This window comes from Panthera tigris, chromosome D1 (assembly GCF_018350195.1).
Source record: "Panthera tigris isolate Pti1 chromosome D1, P.tigris_Pti1_mat1.1, whole genome shotgun sequence".
In the NCBI taxonomy this organism is placed as follows: Eukaryota; Metazoa; Chordata; class Mammalia; order Carnivora; family Felidae; genus Panthera; species Panthera tigris.
In genome coordinates, this window is record NC_056669.1 from 79413335 (window position 1) to 79435807 (window position 22473).

Consider the following 22473-nt stretch of genomic DNA (forward strand, 5'->3'; position numbering starts at 1 on the left):
TATATATACTATGTGTACTATATGTACAGATATACTATATGTACTATACAAAGACAGAGAGAGAGAAAGAGAAATAATAGCAAGCATTATTTGTACAATTCACATTACAATTATGTTGCATTACTGATAGAATTTTACTTTTATATCTTATACTGCAATATTCTTATGTTTCATCAGAAAATTGAAATACAAAAAATAACTCACTTGTCCAATGCTATGATACCTGGAAATAATAGAACTGTAATGTAAACATCTTATTCCAATTTTCATGTCAGTTTTAATGGAACTCATAATTTCTCAATTATAGAAACATTGTTGGCTTTTATCTCACTAAGTTACATACATAATACAACTTTATATCTAAATGAAAATTTATTTAAATACAAAGTTTGATTCTACTTGTAAAGTGATTTGAAGATATAATGAGGAACCTTGGGGTTAACAAATTTTGTTTTGTTGTGAATGAGAGTCATGTCAGAATGAGAGACTTTAATCATGATAATTCCCCAAAGACAAACCTGAAATTGGTTTATACTAATGTGGGATGTGTTATAAATGTCATTCTAGATGTGAGCCAATGGAGAGACAGGTAATGATTCAAAACTATAATTTAAAATCTATTTTAAAACTAATTGAAACAAACTATAGTTACCCCTTGGGGGAAATTTTTTGTACAACTCATTCTTTTGAAAATTGCATTTGAGAAAGTGGTATGTGTGGGACATTACATTATCCATTTTTAAAATGGAAGTTGTAAAAAATGAGTATTACTTAGGATAAAAAGACATTAAGAGAAATTTATTCTGCAAAGTAATTTCAACCTGCATTTCTATGCTATTTAAGAGCAACTTGCTGGTTGAGTCACAGTCTATGCTAGATTAAAGAACTTAAGGCAAACAAGGTACATTCACATAGAATCATGACAATGATTTACATCTGTAAAGTGAGCTTGAATTTATTTATTTATTGCATTGATTGTAGGCAGTTAAGCTGTCTTATCGCACATATATTTCCTAATTCACTGACAGAATCACCCAGAGAAATAAGTGTAGATAAATTACTAGTCAGTGATAAATGAAAGTGTATCCTGGGACAATTCTGACACTTACCCAAATGCTTTGAATTTCCAGAGAAGCAAGGCTTATATGCAGCTACCTCTCTGATGACTCATATCTAGGAGCTAAGGATTAGCCAAACAATAACATGTCATAGAAACCCTGGGAGTGAATCCATGAGGAGGACACTACTCTGTTCATACAAGCAAAGTAGACAGAGTTTATTCTACGCCCTGTCAGTTAGGAAAAAAAAAAAAAAAAAAAAAAAAAAAAAAAAAAAAAAAAGAAGACCCTAACTCAGGAGCTGATTTCCTAAAGTTATGCTATGATACACCAATGATAATTATGGGAAATCATATTAAATGATCTCTATGCTCTAGGTGCAGTGCAATTCTAACACCCCATGAAAGGGATTCTTAAAAGACTAGCTGAAGTATTTGATTCCCTTTAACCAACTAGACACAATGATAAATATTTTCTCTTCATGTGACTAAGGATTCCCTTATAAATCACTCTCTTGTAACCAACCATCTGTGTACTCCTTCCTATAAAATTATAAGGCAAAACCACCTCACCAAGATATTCTAATCTTTGGATATCTAGCCTCACCCTATGGCAATAGCCTTGATGAAATTAGCTCCCATACTTATTTGTTTTTTGTCTTTGACATACCTAATGGCCCTTTACATTTGATATGAATCACAATTTTATCTACAGTTCTACAAACTATCTCATTTGATTCTTATAGATACTCTTTTTAAAGTCACAGAAACTATGGCTCAAAAAGTTGTATAACTATGAAAAGTATTTCTTATTCCCCACAATTGTACACATATATTTTTGTTTCTGATATGTGCCTGAGAGGGCTCCCTAACCTTATGTATAAGTGGTTCATTTCTATAAAGGAAGACTGTTAACTCCAAAGCTAACTATGCATAAAGAAGGAAGAGACCTCTTCATCTTTGAGTGATTCCAGAGTTGTAACAAGAACCGTAGGTTTCAGAACCGTGAAGGATTCTTTAGTCATTTTGTTGCTTACCAAAAACTATCAGTATTACTTATAAGATAATGTTTAGGAATGATTATAGCTTAGATAGCCTATAATTCTGGCTAATTGGCTTGAGTAAACTTAAATTTTATGCTTAGCAATATAAGTAATGGGAATTTAATAGTGTTAGCTTTGTTCTGCATAAAGAAATAAGTATAAAATGAGGAAGATGGAAGTGAAGCTTAGCCCATGCAATGGGACACCCTCCGTGCCATGCAGGTCAGACAGGGCCACACCCCATGTGCTTCTCTTGAAAGTGACCACGTTGTAATTGTTGTTAACTAGGTAAAATGAACATCAGTCAAATACAACTTAATTTCTTGTTGGAGAGTAAAGACATTTCACAACATATTCTCCTCAGTAGTTTGGGCATCTTGTAAAATCCTAATTGAAAATCTTCCTCAGGACGCATAGAATGCAGGCTATGGAATCAGGTGAGTTCCTTAAATATAAAGTGTTAGGTAAGTGCCTAGGTAGCTCAGTTGGTTAAGCCCCCAACTCTTGATTTCGGCTCAGATCATGATATCACAGTTTGTGAGATCAAGCCCCACATCGGGCTCTGCACTTACAGCAAGGAGCCTGCTTGAGACTCTCTCTCTCCTTCTCTCTCTGGGCCCCTACCTCTCTCCCTCAAAAAAAAAGAGATATATCTTTTAAGACAGATGTTAATTCAATTTTTAAAATATATATTTCCCTGACATTAAATATAGGGTTCACCAAAGATCAGTGGTCTAAATCTCATTTTATGAAGATATGATATGTGCCAATGGTCTAATGTAGTCAGAAGGTTGAAGAATGATTTATCCTTATCATTTTCATTACTTTCTTTTTTCCATTTTTTAATTAAAAATTTTTTATTCCAACTTTATTTTATTCACTTTTAATCACTCATTTTAAATACCAACATGTGATATAGTTAAAATATATTAATTATTCAACATGCCAGAGCATAACAAACATATTTTCACACAATAACTCATTCACCTGTCCTTCTTTTCATTCATGCAACAAATACTTAATGTTTTCTACAGGGGGCTCCTGGGTGACTCAGTCTGTTGAGTGTCTGATTTGGGCTCAGGTCATGATCTTATGGTTCACGGGCTCAAGCCCCATGTCAGGCTTTGTGCTGACAACACTGGACCTGCTTTGGATTCTCTGTCTCCCTCTCTCTGTCTCTCTCTTTCTCTCTGTCTCTGTGTCAAAAAGAAATAAACATTCAGAAAATTTTTAAAAAGATTAAGTCTTTCTACGTGTAAGATAATGTTCTAAGCACAATCTAGAAACAAAAATAATAGACACAACACTCTGACCTCCAAGACCTCATGAAGCTTACAATCTTTGGTGAAAGTAAGGGAGCAGGGATGGACAGACAATAGACAAATACACAAGTAGCAACACATATAGTCTCCCAAATTGTGGAGACATAGAGAAAATACAACAGGAAATGAGAATAGAAATTATGGACGTGGGTGGACTGCAGGTGAATGCAATAATACAGGGCTATACAGGCCATTTATTAAGATTTTGTCTTACTCTGAGTGAAATGGAAAATCATTGGATGTTTTATAGCAAAGAATTTTGAACAAAGAATTTTAAGCAAAAAAATTACAAAGAACTACATTTAAAAATAATTACTTGGTCAGTCTTGAGAATACAGAGAAGCAAGGGCTAAAGTAAAAAGTCTATTAAGGAAGCTGTTAGAAAATCTAGATGAAGATTATATTGAATCACTGAAGGAAGTAGTAAGACCTTCAACAAGTTTTGGTCTCCATTTAAATGTATATTTCCAGTTTCCACAAAGAATCAATGTTCGAAATGAAACTATCAGATAAGAAAATTTGTTGTTTTTTTTTTAAATATTGTGAATGGTTTTAAATAATCAAAAACACTTTTCCAATGAAATGTTATCTTTCAAAGTAGTAGATATTAGAAAGTAGATTGTATATTTCTCTAAAATAGTTATGGATCCTTTTGGCATTTGATTTTATATTCAATAAATAACAGTGGTATGTTAAAAGAAGAAAAAGAATCATAAAAGCCAACTAGTTCAATACTACTGCCTTTGATATCAGGACACTTGGTTACAGGTGACAAACTTCAACTCAAAATAATTTATGCAACCAGGGAAAAGTATTAATTCATGTGATTGAGAATTTCCAGTGGTCAAAAAGATATACCTGGCCTCCAGTACTTTTATATGAAGAATTTAGTGAAATTCTCGTTTATTCTTTTTCTGTACATGTCATTCCACATTTTCCCCCTTTTCTATTAGCTTCATGTTTTTGGCATAACTTCCTAGAATTGTAGCAAAGTTGTTCTGTAGAACTTCCTCAAAAAGGCTTAGTCTTTAGCTATCACTCTTTTGTCTTTTCTCATGACCCTAGCCCTAAGCAATTACCTACTTTATGTGTCTATAGTATTACTGATTCATTTAAGTGGACTCATACAATCCATAGTCTTTGAGGGCTGGCTTTCTTTCACTTATCATAAAATTTTCAAAGTTCATACATGTTATAATACATGTAGTATATTTCAGTACTTCTTTCTTTTTAGGGGCACATAATATCTATTGCATGGCTATATTGTATTTTGTTCATCCATTCATCAGTTAGTGGGCAATTCATTTGTTCCCATCTTTTGACTCTCATGTGTAATGTTGCTATCAATATCATGTGCATGTTTTTGTGCAGTCATATGTTTTTATTTCTCTTAAATATTTACCTAAAAGTAGAATTGCTATGTTGCATGATCCTCAGTGTTTATTTGAGGAAGTGCCAGACTATTCTCCAAAGTTTCTGGCATTATTTTGTTTCCACCAACAATGTATAAGTGTTCCAACATTTCCACATCCTTGCCAACAGTGGCCAATATGTGGCTCTTCCATTATAGCCACCCTAGTGCTGTGAAGCGCTATCTCCCTGTGGTTTTGATTTGCATATACACAATGACTAATGATGTTGAGCATCTTTTTGTGTGTTTGTTAGTAATCTTTATATCTTCATTCAAGAAATGCCTATTCAGATCCTTTGGCCATTTCCAAAGATTGGATTATTTGTAGTATTGTTATTGAGTTTGAAGAGGTCTTTGAATATTCTAGATATAAGTCCCTTATCAGTTCTGTAATATTTTCACCCATTCTCTGGGTTACCTTTTTATTTTCTAATATTGTCCTTTGAAGCATACATATATCTAATTTATATTTTATATTTATATAGCCATTAAAGATTTCTTATGAGGATTATTTGCATGATGTTTTTCTAACTCTTCTTTGAATCTATATTTAAGTTTTTCTTTACTAGAAAACATACACTTTAATTTTGCTTTTTTATCCAGGTTGTATATAAGGTATATTTAGACCATTTACAGTTAATATAAATGTTGATATAGATTTGTTTAACTCTTAGTCTTATTTGTTGTTTTCTAATTGTTTCAGTTATTCCTTGTTCCATTTTCCCTATTTTATGCCTTGTTTTAAAATAATTATATTAAAATTTTAACTCCCATTTTATCTCCACTGTTATATTTTTTGTGCTATATTTTACACTGCTGCTCTAGAATTTGAAACATATATTTTTATCATATCAGTTTATTTTTTTAAATATCATAGTGTTTAATGTATATTGTAGAAAACTAACTATAGTGTAATTAATCCCATTTGTCCCTTCCAACCTTAGAACTATATTTATCAAACATTAAAATTATATATATATATATATGCCCCCAAATATATTTATATTAATTTTCTTTGAATAGGATTTTGAAGACTTTTAAAGAAAGATGAAGAAATTGTATATTTATATTTTATATGTATTTTCCCGTATCTAGTACTGTTTGTTTCTTTACATACCACAAAGTTGCCAACTGGCTTATTTTCTTCAGTCTGAGGTGCTTCGTTTAATATGTCTCAAAGTGCAAGTTTTCTCAAGACATTCTTGAGGTAGTTTTTGGTCTGCAATGGGTCTTTATTTCCCCTTCATTATAAATGCTGCTTTCATTGGATAAAGAATTCAACACTGACAGATTGTTTTTAGAAAGTTAAAGATATATCATTTTCTTCATCTCTGCATTGTTTCTGATAAGTAAGCAGCAATTCTTAAAATTTCTTTCTTTGCAAATAATTTGTCTCTTTTTCTGGCTGATCATATGATTTTCTTTTTATGACTGTATTTCACCCATTTGAATATGAACTGCCTTGATATTTTTATTTTTGCTTATCTTGCTTCACTTTTATTGAGCATTTTTGGATTTATGGATTTATAGTTTTCATGAATGTTGAACTATATTTCTTCAAATATCTTTGTGGCCTACCTTCACTTATTTCCTTCTGTGATTCCAGGTACACATGTATGAGAATGCTTGATATTATCTCACAAATATATCTTTTTTTATTCTCATTTTTCTAACGTCAGGTTCACTAATCTTTTGGTCTGTGGGATCCTAAGTATTGGTAAACTCATCCAGTGATTTTTAAAAGTATTTTTTAGCAGTTCTATTTCCTGCATTTTTATATCTTCCATTTCTCTCTTGGTATGTTCATTTATCTCTTTACATTCCTGACCATCCTTATACTAGCTTGGTTAAAGTATGTGGGACGACTGCACCCTACAATTAAGATGTGACAATTCTGGAGTTTGAACCACCACTCCAGCTGGTCAGAATTTGAACATCTCCCAGTGCTCGGTGAATGCTAAGAATTGGTCATCTGGTAGAATCCCAGTAGTTATTTAACTGGCCTTGTGTGATCTTAGTCTGCAAATGCATAGCTGTTATTTAGCTGTAAAGGGAACATAGTTTTCTTTTACTCTTCTGATTTCTTGACTGGAACCCTTATAAAAAAGGACAGATAAACAAGAGGAAAACAAACACAAGCTTATTAGTAGTACATGAATACATAGGCGATACCTATGGAAAAATGAGGAAAAATTTGGGAAGCAAGAGTAAACTTTGTTATGCACACTTAAGTCTGTACCTTCTCCGTTGATAAGGCCCTACAGTATCTCTGGTAATTAGCCTTTACTCTTCCTGGTAGAAAGGGAAAGAGGGATAGTTGGTAAATTGGTACCCTGCTTTTAGGCAAATATGGGGAGCACAGGGAACTTTTCTTGTATCTGCCTGTTATCAAATGCCTTCAGCTTAAAACAGTCCTCAAGCCAAACTGGTGTATTGTGAGGTGGAATATTCTGCCACCTTTAGAGCCAAAACTTAAGTGGACATCCATGAAAATTTCTGGAACTTTCTCTCTACAGCTTTCTCTTCCCTGATATTTTTCTCTATAAATCCTAGCTTTCTCCAACTCTGATATCTGTCCTATTATTTCAGAAAGACCTTCATGCTCTAGTTAGCTCTCATCTACCTCCTCTTAAGCCATAGAGTGCCTCCATACAGAAAGATATGACAATAATAGAAGTCGTCTCATTTGTTAGTTCAAAGATTTCAGTCAATACTGTCTATGGTCCCATATCTAAAAATGGAAATTTCATATATTTTGTCTAATTATTTCACTGTTCATGATGGCAGCCCATGTCCTATATTTGTTACTTTTTCACAATTAGCTTTTTAATTTTTTTTAATCTTTTTAATATTTATTTATTTTTGAGAGAGACAGAGACAGAATGCGAGTGGGTTAGGGGCAGAGAGAGAGAGGGAGATACAGAATCTGAAGCAGGCTCCAGGCTCCAAGCTGTCAGCACAGAGCCCAACGTGGGGCTCGAACTCACAAGCTGTGAGATCATGAATGACCTGAGCCAAAGCTGGATGCTTAACCAACAGAGCCACCCAGGCACCCCAAGCTTTTTATTTTTTTAAATGTGCATTGGGCATGGTTGATTTATACCATACAGATCTTGCAATCTTTTTTCTTCCTCAGAAAAGGGTCAGTTTTATTATAGTATGCAGTTCATTTGCTGGTCGATCACCTTGAATTGTAGAATATAAAGGAACATTTCTGAAAGTCTAGAATGTTACCCAAGTCCTTCTACATGCAAAGGATTCAATTTCAAAATATTGTTTGACTCATTGGATCTTATCAGGGCCTGGTTTTATTGTCTAATTCCTTGAAAACATTGCTTTATCCATTTTTAAAAAATTTAATGCTAGTATGATTAACATACATTGTTATATTAGTTTCAGGTGTACTATCTAGTGATTCAACAATTCTATACATTACTCAGTGCTCATCATGATAAGTGTACTCTTAATCCCTATCACCTATTTCAACCATCCCCCCCCACCACCTCCCCTCTGATAACCATCGGTTTGTTCTCTATAGTTAAGTTTTTTGGTTTGTCTCTTTTTTTCTTTGTTTTGTTTCTTAATTTCCACATATGAGTGAAATCATATGGTATTTAAATGTCTTTCCTTGACTGACTTATTTCACTTAGCATTGCACCCTCGAGATCCATCCACGTTATTGCAAATGGCAAGATTTCATTCTTTTTTATAACTAAGTAATATTCTATTATACATGTATGTGTATACATACACACATCACTTCTTCTGTATCCAGTCATTGATCCTTGGACACTTGGACTGCTTCTACAATTTGGTTATTGTAAATAATGCTGTAATAAACATACAAGTGCATATATCTTTTCAAGTAGTTTTTTTTCATATTTTTTAGATAAATGTCCAGTAGTGCAATTCCTGGATCATATGGTGATTCTATTTTTAAGGAACCTCCATACTGTTTTTCACGGTGACTGCACCACTTTGCATTCCCACCAACAGTGCATGAGGGTTCCTTTTTCTACATCCTCACCAACACTTGTTGGGAAGGGAGGGAAATGGCACCTGCCAGCTCTTTTGTTCTTGGAGAAGTCTTCCAAAGATCCCTCCAGCCCCTCCAGCACATGTTCTGAGATTAGTAAATAAATCTCCTTCCATATATCCCAGGTGTTTTTAAACTGCTGCTTCTATGGTGTAGGTTATTTGGGGTTCTTTGTTGTGCTTTCTTTTTAAGGGTAGGGACTCTACCCTCCTAATTCTCCCAGAACTGAGCCAGCTAATTTTTAAAGTTCTGGGTGTTAGGCTCCACTAATTGTTAGGTCCCTCTGGCTTTCACAGTCAAATGTTACGGGGATTTGTCTTCTCCATGTAGGTCCCCCATGCCTGGAGTACCTGGCATGGGGCTCTGCTCTTCTCCCTTCTCCAAGCCTGCTAAATCCCTCCCTCCCAGGACAGTGCTGTGAGTCCATTTGGCTCCCTACCATACCTCCACCCTTCATACCCTTCTTCATGTGGTCTCTTCTCTATTTTTAGTTGTGAAGTCTGTTCTTTCAGTCTTTGAGGCATTTTCTGCATTATTTACATGATGTAGGTATTATCCAGTTATATCCATGGGAAGAGGTGAGCTTAGGATTCTCCACCTCTGTTCACTTCCCCAGAAATCCCTCATTATCTATTTAATACATTTTTGTGGGCACTTAAAGTGGGCCAGCACTTCCAAAATCAGCTATTCCATTATAGATGGAATAGAAATCAAGCCATAGAATTTGGTGATGCCTTGTTATGCATCATTATTTTAGGAAGAGTTTACTAATCTAGTGCCCCTCCTATACGCTACCACAGTATAATGTGCTTTGCATACCATATCCTCAATAAACCTATGTAGCAATGGCCTTTTGTTATTTTATGATCCCCTACTAGACTGTACACTCTAAGAGAGAAGGGGTCCTGTTTAAATTGTTTTCTGTTATAACTTTGGCAGTTAGCACTATTCTGGGCACAAAAATAGATGCATAAAAATCTAGTTTGGTGTTGATTGACAGATTAAAAGATTTCAGAAAATTTAGGCAGAAAATTGTAACTGGAATTTTACAAATGATTCTCCCCGAATAGCACAGAATATCTTAAATATAAGAGTATTAAGAAGGTCAATGCTGAGAGTTAACCCTACTGTTCAACTTTATGAATAAAAAGGTTTTACCTCTCTCAGCCTTAGGCTCTATCTCATTTCCATAAATCAAAATAGCATTGTTAACATTTGCCACCTTTAATTTCAAACTTCACTTTTACACCAGTTATTTAAAATATGTAAAATGAGTTCTGACCCATGCTATACAGTTTAAATAGTCACTGACTAAAGTGTGGATGAGGGCACCCTGAAAATGTTTGAAAAGCATTATTATAAGGCATCATTATAACTAGAAATATTTTTATTTTGTGTGATATGACAGTCCAAAGATTCTGATGCCCAGCTGAGAAAATTAGTTAATCTGTCAAAGGCTTTTTTTTATGTATACAACCAAACAACTGGATGGGATGACATATAAGGTTGTTTTTGGCTCTGAAATGCTATGACTATTAAGACAACCTAATTTATTACAGGAACAAGTAGTTTGACCTATGGCAAAAAAAAAACACAAAAAACAAAAAAAACCTTCTTCTTTATTAGGAAAGATTTTAAGGTAGTACTTTTTGCACTTGGCCTAAACACTTTTTCCTTGGTAAGATCTTATCCAAGCCTTCCTTCAGAGCAGAAAGCATTTTCTAATTCAATGCTTTTTTTTAATTTTTTAAAAAAGTAATTGTATTACTCCTAAGAGATCAGTGTGGGTGCCAACTAATTCATCTTAAATAAAAATTGCATTATGTCAATTGTTGTTAAAGAATGTGAAAATCTTGTGAAAAATCTATTTGCCCCATGGCCCTATCATCCACACACATCACGCACCATTAATAATTACATGTCACCAGCACAATATTTATATTTGGCAAATCTAACACTTAGTGAGGATTACTATTGCTAGCAAAATAGCATATTTTTCTTAACAAAAAGCTGTGGGGGTGCCTGGCTGGCTCAATGGGTAGAGCATGTGACTCTTGATCTTGGAGCTGTGATTCAAGACCTATGTTGGGTGTAGAGATTACTTAAAAATAAAATTGTAAAAAAATAGTTGTGAAAATTACTCTTTTTCTTTTTTTAAATGACTCTTTACATAATCTAAAATATCCTATACATATCTGATGTACATGTTAGTGGTAGGTCCCTTGTAATAAGCAACGTATCAGTGGCTTATTTGGCTTTTTTGATATTCAGTGTACTCTTCTAATTCTTCCATGAGAGTAAATAACATTATCCATGGAAACTACCTCAAAATGGGAAAGAAGTATTTGGTGTAGATCTAGACAGCGATTGTTGATGAGATCTTGAGGTTACCTAGGTTAGAAGGAGAGAGAAAATAAAATAAACAATTCTACTATAGAGATATATGTTCTAATGATTTTTAAAGACACACATGAGAATAATAATTTAATAGACAAATATTGCATTATGTAACAAGTTCTAACCCTTTTAAAAGATATATTTAGTCAGTGGTTTTTTTTTTTTGTCCAAAATTGTGCACCTTACTATTTTGATTTTTATTTCTTTTCCTATAAATATCTACATACACTCATGTCTATTAAGTTAATGTTTGAATCCATAACCTAATAGTATGTATTATAATGTTGTTTTCATACTATCTTTTGTCTCTAAGAACTAAGCAAACCCCCAAAATGATATTTTTTCATTTTAAAACAACTCAAGCTTATAAGAAAAATTGCAAACACCATACACTTCTGGCTGACCTTCATCCTATTTCTCAAATATTAACATCTCACATAAACATAGAATAAAGGCCAACAACCCAGAGTCTCACATCTTGAGTGCAGTGTAGTTTTTGTGTCTCTTTTGTCTCCTTTCATCCTGGAAAATGTGACCATCTTCTTTTGTCTAAATGACTATTTTGAAAAGTAGTGGTCCATTATGTCCTAGAACACCATTCAATTTGGGTTTGTCTGTTGTTTATTCATGTTTAAAAATACGGTTTTTGTGGGGCACCTAGGTGGCTCAGTTGGTCCTATTTTGGCTCAGTCATGATCTCGTGATTCAAGAGTTCAAGCCCCACATTAGGCTCTCTGCTATCAGAGTGGAGTCCCCGCTTTGGAGTCTTTATCTCCCTCTCTCTGTCCCTTACGTGCTCTTCCTCTCTCTCTCTCTCTCTCTCTCAAATATAGAAATATTAAAAATTAAAAAAATAAAGCTATTTAAAGTTTTTTTTTTTAATACCACATGACTGATATTGTGTGCCTTATGTTTGCATCCTATCAGGAGATACATAATGTCAACATGTGTAACTACAGATGTTGTTGCCTTCCATCAGTTGGTTGAGGTGGCGGCTCCAGGGTTTTGAATTGCAAATTTAGCTAATTTCCATTTATGGTTTAAAATTATTCCACTGGATGACACTTTAAGAATATGTGATTATCCTGTTCCTTGTAATAATTGGGGGATAAATTAATCTGGTGTACCTTAAATGGTGAATATTTTTATCATTACTTCTACCTTTATTAATTAGAAGCCTATGAAAATGAACTGCTCTTTCTCATTTAATATTATTCACTTAATTATTTATATCAGTCTGGAATTGAAGATATTTATTTTTTCTATAGATCGTAATCCGTTATTATCATTGTTATTAACATCCTTTCATTGTGATAAGACCACTTAACATGAAATGTACCCACTTACATTGTTAAGTTTACAATCCAGTATTGTTAAAAAGTAGGCACAACATGGGATGCCTGGCTGGCTCACTTGGTAGAGCATGAGACTCTGGATCTCAGGGTTGTGAGTTCAAGCCCCATGTTGGGCATGCAACCTACTGAAGATAAAAAAAAATAAGCATTGTACATAGGTTTCTAGAATATATTCATCTTATATAACATCTTGGTTTTACCTGACAAACCACAAATCAGGCCAGTTCCCTTCCTGGGGGCATTTCTAAACAGAATATATACACTAGAATAATGTTTCCAGATTGCAAGTGTGAAGAACCAGAGTAATTTAAAAAATCTAACAAGTATCATATTTGTCTACATTTACTCCCTACTCATGGGCATCACCTTAATTCAACCACCATGATTTTTAAAGTTATCTTCCATTTAACTATTATGCTATCCTATTGCTCTCAGAATTAGATAATCAGAGTAACAGTTAACTTCTGTTACTCTCCCTGTATTAAACATGCCTTTTAGCAAAAATGTATTAAATTGGGGTATTTCTTAACTAATTTATTTTTTTCTGAGACATGTGAAACCAAACATCTTTTGTATCAGCTTGAATAATAGTGAATACAAATGCTTGAAGAGAAATCTAATTATACTTCTATGGAAGTACAGGAAGGGAAAAAATCAAATTACAGATGTGAACTGACAAGTAATTAAAATAAACAAATAAACACATTAATAAGCTGAGATACCCTAGGTTTTAAAAAAAAACTCAGGGGGTGAGAATTAACTAAATTACTCTCTCAACTGCTAGTGTTTGACATTAAAGTGAGTACTATCTGACTGGGCATCTTTGTTTGTGGCTACTTGTACATCAACTCTGTTTCTGAGTTAAATTTATTATTATACCTTTATTTTCAAGTGTAGGATTCTAGGACTCCTATAATTGCTTTACTGACCATATTCTTGAGTCCCCAACCTGAGGCTGTTTGCCTAAACACAGAACTGACAATTTGCATGCTAATTTGCAGGCAAAAAGCCAAACCAAGCTTTTAAAACACAAGACAAAACAAACAGAAAAACAATAGTTGTCCCTTGGAGGAAACAGATTGATAACTGATGTGTATCCCAAAACCAAATTTAATCAGAGTTGCCATCCATAGAGCTGAGTTTTACAACGTTTTTCTCCCGCTAATCTGAATTCAAAAGGAAGAGACAAATGGAATTTTTACCCTTGCCTCTCAAGTGGGCGCCACAGAGATCCAGAAGAGTTGACCTTGGTCAGAATTCCTAACCTTCACTGGTTCCTGCTAGCTTTCCCAAATTTTCATCTACCTGCTTCAGAGTGAATGGGGTGTCCAGCCAACCCCTCATGGTTTCACCAGAAACTGTAGGAGAGGAAAAAATATCTTTTTACTCTTTCAAATTGTTGACTGGGAGTCCATAATAAAAGAGAAAAACCATATACATTTATTTAATATAAGTTTTATATGACACAGGAGCCTTCAAAGAAAATGAAGACCTAAGGACACAGTTAAATTTCAGTGTTTTTGTGCTTGGTTTGATGAAGAGTGGATCATCATGGAAAGATATGTAGGACAATGATGAGCTAGGTGTAACTGGGGCAAGGCTTGTTCATTTCGATTCCTCCCTGTATCCCTTCATCTTCATAGAAAGATGCTCCTGTCTTTAAGGTATAGGGAGGTCACCTCTCATATAATGATTTTTTTTATGACTTGTTTCAAGAGAATATCAGAAAAACCTTCCTAGCTTTTATGACCTACCACATGGAAAGGTCAGAAAGCCACTTTTGCACATGGCAGTTCTCAAATTCCTTTAGCTTGAAATTTCTATATGTCAAGGAGCCATGTTTTAGAGTAGTATGTTCTGAACTCTATCATAGGGAACACCTCTCAACAGAAAATAAGATGATCCTTACACTCAAGATTCATTGACAGCCTAGGGTTACAATTGTGTTTAATGAGCTTGTTCTTGCTTTTCTTTCCTTGCTTTGTTGGTTTCTTACTTATTAGAGTAGTTACTATACTAATTATGGCCATTTTAGTTTGCTATCTTAATTATACTTCTGAGTATAATGAACTGGAAAAATGCTAATGTCTTCCCATTTTTCATGCCAGAAATTTGAGGTCCAAGGACAAAGCTGAAATAAATGTCCAACTGCTACATAAACTGAGTATAGGTCAAGGAACCCAAAACAAAACCAAAGTGACTCTTAGAATTAACTCTGCAGATAAATCTTTATTTGTATAGTGAAGGTAGATATGGTCTACCCACAAACAGGATTGGAAAGTGTGTGTGTGTGTGTGTGTGTGTGTGTGTTCTTGGTGAGGGGGTCTTGTCAAAGGATATAACATATATGCATATATGAGGTCCAGAGAAATGTTTGCTTTCCTGTTTAAAGAAGAAGGGGATACGGGCTTCTGGATGACTCAGTGGGTTAAGTGTCCAACTTGCTGTTGGCTCAGGTCACAATCTCATGGTTTATGGGTTGAAGGTCCACATTGGGCTCAGTGTGGGGAGTGAATCCTGCTTTGGATTATATCCCTCTCCCTCTTGCTCTCTCTCTCTCTCTCTCTCTGCCCCATCCCCATTTGTGTTATCTCTCTCAAGATAAATAAACTTAAAAAAAAAAAGAAAAAGACGGGAATCTATTCTGAAGATTTTTGTTTGGCTTGAAATCTCTGTGGGTTCCCTTGACTAAGAATAATGTGGCTGAGTGAAGTCTTAAGCTGTTCCTAGGAGGCTCTGGGAGAACTGGTTGAAAGATCCTTTGAACCCTCCAAACTCTTAATATAAATCCAAACACCACACAAAATCTGTCTTTCTGAGACATTATTCCTCTGTTTTCCATAAAATTGCTGGTGATTATATTGGTCTAAAGAGCTTGCTTCAGGAAAATAACTATATAAAAACTCTGGAATTCCATGGCACCTAACAATTATTTGTTAAAAACTTAGTAGGAACCTCAGAAGATATATGGAAAAGTTAGAGACATTTTGCAAGTGAATTTACAATTACATAATCAACAAAAACCATAATAATATAGTCCTTAGCACTTGAGATTCCATTTTTATATTTTCTCATCTTTTGTTCCTGAAACATGAGAACACCATTTATTTTCTCATCTTTTTCAGTAATTTACAGAATGTGTTCTAAATTCATCACTGTTTTCATGCAAGTTGAAAATAAGTGTGAATGAGCCATTCAGTGCACACATGTCACAGGTTCTTGATTCTAAAAATGACAATTAAAACCAGGCACTAGAGGGTTTTTTTTCTTTCAAATAGATCTAAATAAACCTTCAAAAATTATGTTATATTTGTATTTCTTTAGTGAATGTTTAAATTTACAAGTTACAAACAAGCATGAAGGCAGTGTGATACAGACAAAATGATATTGAATGGGGATTCAGAAATGGATTGAGGAACTATCTCTACGACTTACTTATTTTGGATTACTTAACCTTTCTGGGTGTCATTCCTCTTAAAATGATAACACTACATTTTGCACAGGGTTATTGTAACAATCAATGATAGTGCATATGAAAGCATATGAGAAAACTTTTTAGTGCTATAGCAAGGTAAGAAAAAAGTCTTCATTTTATTTCCAGTGTATTCTTTGGGAAAGCAGTAACATATTTTCTAAGGTTTTTATGCACAATAGGTGAGAAAGAATTAGCAGACCTGCAATTGACTATCTTCGTTTATGGGAAATGCTCAAGAAAGAAAAATAAACCAGCCAATTCTTCTTGTAAATGCTCATAGCAGACCTCTTGGCAAAGACATAAATGGTATGTATGTACCATCAGAAGGGTCCAAAACTATGAAATGTCTGGTTCAATTAAAATTGCTTATGGCTGGGGCACCTGAGTGTCTCAGTCAGTTAAACACCCCACTTCGGCTCAGGTCATACATGATCTCATGGTTTGTGAGTTCGAGCCCCACCTACAGCTCTGTGCTGACAACTCAGAGCCTGGAGCCTGCTTCGGATTCTGTGTCTCCTTCTCTCTCTGCCCCTCCCTCACTCATGTTCTGTCTCTCTCTGTCTCTCAAAAATAAATGTTAAGAAAAATAAAATAAATGAATAAATAAAATTGTTTATGGCTAAATAAAAACAAACAAAAACTAAGCCATGTAATCTGGGACATGCATGATATTAAAATATCAGAATAAAAATGGGTATATTTCATGACCAAAATGTTTTTCTTCTAGTGTGAGATAGACACACACACACACACACACACACAAACACACACACAAACTTACAGAGTAAGATCTTTTAAATCTTGTGAGTCTGATTCATATGGTAATTTAGTTACTTCTGCTCTCACAAGATTTTTAAAAAGTTGTTTTTAAAATCATTATCATCAGCTCATTTGCTCAAGCTAGAATCCTGGGAATCATCATTGATATTTTTTTTTCACATTTTCACTATAATATTTAGTCAGTAGTCATATGCTAGCAATTATACTTGTAATTTTGTCTTGAATGCATTTATTTCCTTGCTATCATGTAAAGGTAAGGTACCATCGTCTCATTTACAGTTGATGGGATGACCTCCTAACTTGTCTATCTCCACTGCTCTCTCCCATCCACTTTATTTTTTTTAAGTTTGCTTATTTACTTTAGAGAAAGAGAGCATGCACACATGTGAGCAGGAGAGCAGCAGAGAAAGAGAGAGAGGGAGAGGGAGAGAGAGAAAGAATCCCAAACAGGCTACACACCATCAACACAGAGCCTGACAAGGGGCTTGACCTGAGTCAAGAGTCGGATGCTTAATCGACTGAACGACCCAGGCACCCCTCCAATCCACATTCAACACCACAAACAAAAATTAAGCCCTGGAATCCTCTGCTCAAATCCTATCCATGGCTTCCCTTGGCTTTCCTTCTAAGGGCCAAAATCTTTACCACTTCTCCTGATACGGCCACTAGCACTATACTCTCGGGAGCTCAATCGCATCAATCCTAACATCACTCTTCCATCCCCTCAAGCTTCCTCTCACCCTTGCACCTCTGTCTGGAACATTTTCCCCAGCTAACTCATATCTTATGTTAAATTTCACTCTCTACTGCGAGATTCCCCTGAATCCAGTAACTTTATTGTATAATCTTATAGCTTTCTCTTTATCAGAGACCTTACTAAAGCCGCATGTAATTAGCTGGTGACTTGTGAAACATTTAATTTCATCAGTTCCCTTAGTAGTGCAAGCTCTGCGGGGCTAGGATGTTATCCTCCTGTTAGTTGCTACACCTCCAGGGCATAACAAAGACATTAACACAGGGACATCCTCAGAAAGGTTTACTGAGTGAATGTAACAGCTCAATTCCAGGTGATGAAAGAACAATTATTAGTTTCTATGTTTTTCTAGATATTTAGGACAGAATTATTCCTGGCTCGTTCCTCATTGTTATTTTGATTAAAAAAGTGCTATAGTACAATTCTACCTTCATGGTGAAGGAGTGAATATAGCAGTCTTTCAAGGTGCATAAGCTTCCAATAAACAGGCAAATCCCCCAGGGAATTTAGTAAAGGAATTTGTTGAGAATGAAGACTATGAAGTATTTTATTTTCTTGAAAAAGAAATATGAAACATTCAGAGGACTATGGTGGATGACTCTCTTAGGAATTAAATGAACACAACATTGTGGATGGATGTGTAGCAGGATTTTCGCAGAAGTCGACTCTGAGGCCTTTCTTTTCAACTTTATTCATGCCGGCACCACTCATCTGGGTACCTACCCAAAGAACTGAGCCCCAAACGCCACATGGCGTAATTTTTAAATATATTTTCTACTTCTCTGTCTCCCATGTAAGGTAACACACAAACGTGCAGACTGATTAAGTGGTCTCATGTTGCAAGGTCATGAGGGATGTTGTCACCTTTGCGCATAGCCAGGTTATCTTGAGTTTGCTTTCTGTTTTTTCTCTCCTTAGGGAGGGACCCTACCACAGATGTAGACTCAACACATACTTTCAAATGTTCATGAGCCTGAACTTGTCATGTAGAACAAATCTATTTGTTAAACAAATCTCAATAATACCCCTATTACAACTCTGTCTGGATCTTCAATCCAGAACTCTATTTTGAATTCTTACTTGCTACTCTGCATAGTTTTATAATCTGTGCGTTTGTGCTAATATTATAATCTGTGGGTTTGTGCTAATATAATCTGTAGGTTTGTGCTAATATTGTGAAATATTTATTCAAAGACAAAGGAAAGATATCTGAAGAAAATGACAAGAAAAGCAGTCAGTTTCTAGCCAAAGAAGTAAACATCTGCTTGTTCTCAAAAATGCTCTGGTTTTTAACAAGCTCCAAAGTGTGGAAAACCCTTGTAAACAAGACAAAAGAGCTTTTTCACCAGTTTTAGCTTCCATTTCACCACCAGGAAGGATTGATGGGTTCCTGAGTTTGGTCTATCACTTATGCAAAGGTCTTAGTAGATTGGTACCCATCATTAGTTTGCTTTATTAAGTCATCCAGGAAATGTTTGGTTTTATGGACTCATATAATCTTTCTTATTAATTATATATGGCCTTTTTCTCTTTTATGGGTATATCATTAAGTATGTAATATTTAAGAGCTTTTATGTGTCACAGAAAACTAATTATGATAGGATTGCAATTATATTACTTTCATTCATGTGCAAATAAGCAATAAGTAACATATTAGGTGAATAGACATATGTGCATTAGTGTCCAGGTATTATTAGATAGTGATTTCATCTTAAATATTTAATCACTGAAACGTCTAATCACTTTGGTTTTGAAAATCACTTGTTAATTACAACAATATACCTTACTTTCCTAAGTAAAACACATTAATAGGAGGTCTTTCTTGACTGCTTGATGCAGGCTCATCATAAACTTCCATATATGCTATATCAAATGGTGGTGTTCACAATGTCAAATGAAGAGGTCCCAAATGTGTCACCGTGACATAAGGATTGTTCTGATCTGAAGACAGCTGAGAATCTACAAATGCAGGGAGAGGCTTTCTCTGATATCCCCTTATCCACCTAAAAACAGATCTTCCCCCAAGAAAACCTCGATTATCATAAATCTCCAGAAGAATTTCATCCACCCAGGGAGACTGACTCATCTTAGGAGAAGAGAGAAGTGGGTGCCACACTCAGACAGACATGGACACACACTATCGTATATTCCATTTGTTCTTCTAAGGACTCACTTATCTTTGCTTAAATTCATTTATTCTCCCTTTTCCCCCATTTCTTTGCCTTCTTAAAATGTCCTATCAGTTCTCAAAACTCACCATTTCTTTGGTTATTCAACTCTTTTTGTGATGTCCCTGTGCATGCAAAATTAAAAATTTATAAATTTGGGACACCTGGGCGGCTCAGTCGGTCAGCTCAGTTCATGATCTCAGGGTTCGTGAGTTTGAGTCCCACATCAGACTTGCTGCACATCACAGAGTCTGCTTCAGATCCTCTGTCCTCCTCTCTGTCCCTGCCCCTCCCCCACTCATGCTTGCTCTCTCTCAAAAATAAACATTAAAAAAATAATGTAAAATTTTATAAATTTTTATGCTTTTACCCCTGTTATTTTGTCTGTAGTCAGTTTAGTTCACAGGTCCCAGGTACTGAACCTAAGAGGTCAAGGAAAATTTTTCCTCTCCTACACCAGCATTACTGGCCATCTCTACATGGCCCAGACTGCTTTACTAGTTTCATTTAAGGTCCTTGTTGATTTCTTAGATGTTTCTTTTTTGTTTCCTTCCTCCTTTCTTTTTTTTCCTCCTTCCCTTCCTTCCTTCTTTCCTCGCATCCTTCTATTCTTCAGTTCTCTTTCTCTGTCTCATCCTCTGTCCCTGTGTCCCTGTGTCTGTTTCTTTCCCATTAAGTTCTATTTGGTCTGCCATAGTAAGTTTTACTTCTCGCCATTAATAGTATAATTGCCTCTATTCTAATCTTCCATGGGAGGAGAAACTAAATGGCCATATGTTTTATAATTATTTCCAGAAGCAGACTGAACAGGTTTCACCCGAACACTCTTAAACTCTTCTGTAAGTAATGTACATAGATTTAATATTCTTTTGTAATATTTATTTTTGAGGGAGAGAGAGAGAGAGAGAGAATGAGCAGGGAAAGGGCAGAGAGAGGGAGACAGAGAATCCAAAGGAAACTCCAAGCTCTGAGCTGTCAGCACAGAACCTGACATGGGGCTCGAACCCACAAACTGTGAGATCATGACATGGAGCTGAAGTCAGATGCTTAACCATCTGAGCCACACAGAGACCTGTGTGCATGACTTTTAGCATATAGCCCTCATAATGTCGATCTTACTTCCTCAAAAGAGATTTTCCTTTCCATCTAAATTTGATCTGTTGTAGATAATTTATGTAGCTACAAATATTTTCTAGGTAAATAAGGCATTGTTATGAAATACACATGTGCATTTTGAAGAAACTATTGTCATTTTATGGAATTATAAATACATGTACATCTATGCACATACATATTCATATATATTGTATATGTATATGTGTGTGTAGCAAATTGCACATTTAAACAAATTAGTCCATCAGTTTCTTCTGGTGTTTCTATTTGAATCTAATCACCTGTATATTCTTAGTCTAATTTTCTAATATTGATTCACAGTTTATGAGAGGTTTTTTTGTATCTGTTGAATTATAATCAATTTGACTATCAAGGAAACAAATATCCTATCAACTTTACCCTAAAAATAAATTATTTTACTGATAGCATGTTGCTCAGCTTATATAAAGTGTTTTTCAATTAGAAAAGACTTTTGTACGGGCACCTGGGTAACTCAGTCGGTTAAGTCTGCCTCTCGATTTCGGCTCATGTCATGATCTCATGGTTCGTGAGTTCAAGCCCCACATCAGGCTCTGTGCTGGCAATGCAAAGCCTGCCTGGGATTCTTTCTCTCTCTGCCAATCTCTTTGCCCCTCCCTTGCTCGAGAACTCTCTCTCTCTCTCTCTCAAAATAAATAAATAAGCATTTTTTAAAAATTAAGAAAAGAAGAAAAGACTTGTATATACTAGTTTCTAGACAATGGAAACAATAGTACCAAAGACTCAGGTAAGAAACATATACATATTTTTTGGAATTGTAAGTAGCTCAGTAAAACTCAAAATTCTCCCTTTCTCTCTCTCTCTCTCGTAAATAAATGTGTGCAGATTGTCATTGTTTTATCTGCCTATCTAGTTATTTTTCTTGGAATAACTCTGTTATTATTGTTACTGCTATGTACCTGTATAAAGGCTGTTAGTCACATAGAGGACATTTGTGAGTAAAAATGACCTTCATTATGTGGCACAATGGAGCGAATGAGTATCCATGGAGATTATGTAGCTAATTCCCCACTCTAAATATTTTCATATTGTGAAGACATTTGGTTTTTGTTTGTTCCCTTTTTATGCGTTTAATACATTTATTTGTTAGCCCTCTTCTTTGTTAGTTATTTTAAAGAGGTTATTATCTGATGTATACTCTTAGTACTTAAGAAAAAAAAAAAAACATCACATACATCCCAGAGATTGCTATTCAAACCTTCCCTCTATCATTAACTAGAATCTGTGAGAGGTCAGTCAATTCCTTCAAACTCACTGGGCCTCACTGTCCTCATTTGTATAAATTGAGGGTTTGAGTCAAATGACTCCCATGACTGCCTGAATCAAAGTGATCATTACCTCGGTTTCTTTGCAGCCCAAACTGATATTCAGTTAAAAAGTTTCTCTGCTACCAGTCTCTGTACTTTTAAAACAGTGGAATTTAGAAAGATTTGTGACTGCTTTGTATATCTCCCTCTTGATGTCTGTATTAGCCTCTTTGAGTATTAATAAAAATGTGAACACATGTTGAGATAGCTTTCTAA

The 22473-nt window shown here is 34.9% G+C and overlaps 1 non-coding gene and 1 pseudogene across 1 annotated transcript; one reads left to right on the top strand and one right to left on the bottom strand.

Moving 5' to 3' along the window:
• The window catches only part of LOC102964699, a 60369-nt pseudogene that overhangs the window by 4908 nt on the left and 32988 nt on the right, over nt 1-22473 (bottom strand).
• TRNAQ-CUG lies at nt 12665-12737 on the top strand. Its single transcript has one exon. It is a non-coding gene; the product is annotated as a tRNA-Gln (tRNA).